Source organism: Gadus chalcogrammus, chromosome 2 (genome assembly GCF_026213295.1).
Source record: "Gadus chalcogrammus isolate NIFS_2021 chromosome 2, NIFS_Gcha_1.0, whole genome shotgun sequence".
Classification (NCBI taxonomy): domain Eukaryota; kingdom Metazoa; phylum Chordata; class Actinopteri; order Gadiformes; family Gadidae; genus Gadus; species Gadus chalcogrammus.
The window spans coordinates 12,696,635-12,699,851 of record NC_079413.1 but is presented as its reverse complement, the minus strand read 5'-3'; the positions used below and the strand labels follow the sequence as shown (position 1 = coordinate 12,699,851).

Genomic DNA, 3,217 nt, shown 5'->3' with positions numbered 1-3,217 from the left:
AAGCGCATGCACATATGCCTCACTGTAGGACCAAGTGCCTTAATCTGAGAAGGAAGATGCAGCAAGTAATGTTGTTTAGGTATAATATTTGCATCTGGAAACAGTTGTTTGAAATGTTTTAAATGTTGCTCTATTAAAAGCTTCAGCCTTGAAAGAGTTGAGAGAGCAATAATAGGTGAAAACAGAATTTTGACTATCTCTAACAACTTAAGTAGCATTTGTGTGTAATCATTTTCTCCAATTTTATCAAAAAGAAAAGGCAGAATCTTTAACAAAACCAGCATCTGCCCAGCTGACTGTTTCAATTTATTGTCATTTGACGACAGTGTATTGACAGATATGGGCAAGGCTTATCCCTTGCATCCACAGGAGAATAAGGGAAACCAATAATTGCACTGTTGAATGCATCTAAGTCCATGTGTCCTGAAGCACAAGATGCTTTAAAACACATTTGATTTCATATGGGGCAACACCTTCAAGAATGACATGCATGATGTCTTGTGGGGTTTGATCGATTATATCAAAGTGAGGAAATTCTGTTAATTTGCTTCTCCTGTTTATGCCATAGGTCGTTTTTAGATTTTCTTTCAGAAAGTCAGTATTGTCTTCTCATGTCATTACATTGACTGTTATGACTTGCCATTGTCCTTTTAACAAACAAATCTTCATTAAATTGCTCCTGCATGTCTTCAAAGTTGCATTCACAGTGCCTGCATTTACTGTAGGCAAATCCCACTCCTATCTTAAATCCAGCCACTTCATGCTGAGCTAGAGTGTCTCCGCACACAGACATAAGTGCCCCATAAATTGTCCTCTCACCTTTTGCAGTGACAACCTGGACACCATCACGCAGCTCAGTTAAATCACGGTTAATCCTCTCAAATATCTTATCAATACCACAATGAGAAAGATCTTTTGATTTTACCATGGCAAGCAGACGAATAGCGGCAAGTCTTGATCTGTATTTAGGGTTGATGTTACCTAAGGTGTAATAAATCAATAACAATTTGTTTTTGTTTGCACGAGATCCAAGAGGATTGCATAGCTCAATTTCATCTGTATATAAAACCAACTGCAATGCTGTGGGAAATTTCAAAAACAGTGGGTGTGACTTAAAAATGTCTCCATCAATGAAATCATGAAAAAATCCATCCTTGCACGTCTTTGGTCTCTCATCAATCATTGCAATTATTCTTGGATGTGATAGCAGCTGCTCCAAACTTTTCACCAACGGTATATAATGAAAACAATGGTCCTAATGGTAAGAACTCTGGAGTCTCCATGTTTCACATAACATACTGTTTGTTTTGCGACAACAATCTCTGGTTCAACTGGTTTTAACAGTTCTTTGATGGTCTTATCCTGCAAAATGGGTGGAAGCAATTTGACAGAAAGGGTCAACAAACTGGTCAAATATCCCCAATTGCATCACTCTTTAGTTGATCCAGGTCCCCAGAATGTCTCTCAATCATATCGTTCATTTGCAGTTTTAGGTGCTCCAATAATGCGGCCTTGATATTGCTGGACTCCACTCACCATATGGTTAACAGCTCTCTGGGGAGTAGAAAACAGACAAACAAACAAAATACTAGATTATAAAATTCATATAAAAATGCAGTCAACATACAAACTCAGACACTAGGGGTTTTAATTAACCCCTCAATTACATATTGTTAGTGACATGCAATGATCAAATGGGCTATTTCCAGCAAAACTTTCATGAAATAATATTGCCTCCGCAACTTAAAGACCTTGTTTACACTTGGTCTTAAAATGGTCGGGTTTTGAGCAATAGGATAACCAAGTGGACAGTGCCTAATAAAAGTGTTAGTGTTGGGTGTACTATATTGTCTCTATTCTTAGCTCATGCTCAACTAATATAGTGGATGGGCAGATTTTGTAAGCAAGTATGTTACCATTTGCATATATAGCGGGGAAATGAGATCCGATCACAAGTGGTCACTGAAGAACCATGTGAAACACATTCTAATGTCAGGTGTTTCTCTGACAGCTTTTCGACCCGTGATCGGATCAACCAAGATGCCAGGACTGAACAGTGGCCAAGTCATTTTACAGTTTAAGATTATGTTTTTAAGCTTGCAAACTAAAAATTAAATATAATTAATTGGAAAATCAATGGCATAAATTACCTGTGTCAGTCGATGGGTTTCTCTGGCTTGAGAAGAAAGGCAGTTGCAGGTTTAGAAAGGTCAACATTCGTGAGACCCTCTCCATCTTCTTGAAATCCACTCTGAAATAGATTAACACAAACATATTTATTAAAACAGGGAAAATTACGGAGACAACTTCCTGTCACACACTGCTCACCTTTTTTCAATGAAGTCTGGTAATGATTTACGTAATAATAATTAAACTAAATAAATTAAACTATCAAAGAATTAATTTGTTCAATTACTGCATATAAATTAAGCAGTTGTTTAGAGAAAAGTAACTTCTAAATGTTTGCTTATTAATGTGCAGATACACTGCTATTATTTTAGTGTACCTACATTATTTTTCTCGACGTTACACATTTGAACATATCATGATGACATTTTATTTAACTTTGCCTAATAGTCATTTACTGAGCCCACCTTGAACACATCATATGTAAACCTCCTTCTGTCAGCTAACTATCTTTCACCCTGCTGAACGGTCTGACTGGACTGCTCTGCTGCAGCAGCAGGAGGCAGAGATACAAACGCTGCAGTCCAGTATATCTACGTATATGCACTCCACTACATTTTCAGCCAAGGTGAGTTTATCACGACTGAGTCTTATGTATGCAATTAAATACAGGTTAATTGATGCTCTAGCTAGCCTGTAATGTAATGTCTGGTTACATTGATCATAAGTGGACAATCTGTGGGGCGGTAGGCTGCGTTTGTCAACATAAATGTAACCATTAACTAGCCGTTTAGGCTAGTTGGTATTTGCGTTACAGGTTCGATTAGTCGTTACTGACAAAAGTTCAGGCACAAGTTGACCTAATTAAATACATGTTTAGTTACATTTTATCTTGTGTAGCGACTTACCGCTGGAATGACGATGCTTGCAGCCCTCCGTTTCAGCCACAGGGTTTGCATTAGTTTGGTTCGTTTGCGGCGGTCCATTCACCTGCTCAGGTAAACCGTGGCGAGTCGGTCCTTCCTCCTCCGCCGCTTCAACTCGGAGAAGATGATGCAGTGTGTCCGCTTCACGTGATAGTAAAAGGAGT

At 38.4% G+C, this 3,217-nt stretch overlaps 1 long non-coding RNA gene across 1 annotated transcript; it reads right to left on the bottom strand.

Annotated features, from left to right (window-relative positions):
• Nucleotides 1-634: 634 nt before the first annotated feature.
• Nucleotides 635-2,176, bottom strand: LOC130374714 (uncharacterized). The gene is made up of 3 exons (XR_008893666.1): nucleotides 2,151-2,176; nucleotides 1,537-1,554; nucleotides 635-1,362 (listed from the first exon to the last, which is right to left on the bottom strand). It is a non-coding gene; the product is annotated as an uncharacterized LOC130374714 (long non-coding RNA).
• Between the last annotated feature and the right edge of the window lie 1,041 nt (nucleotides 2,177-3,217).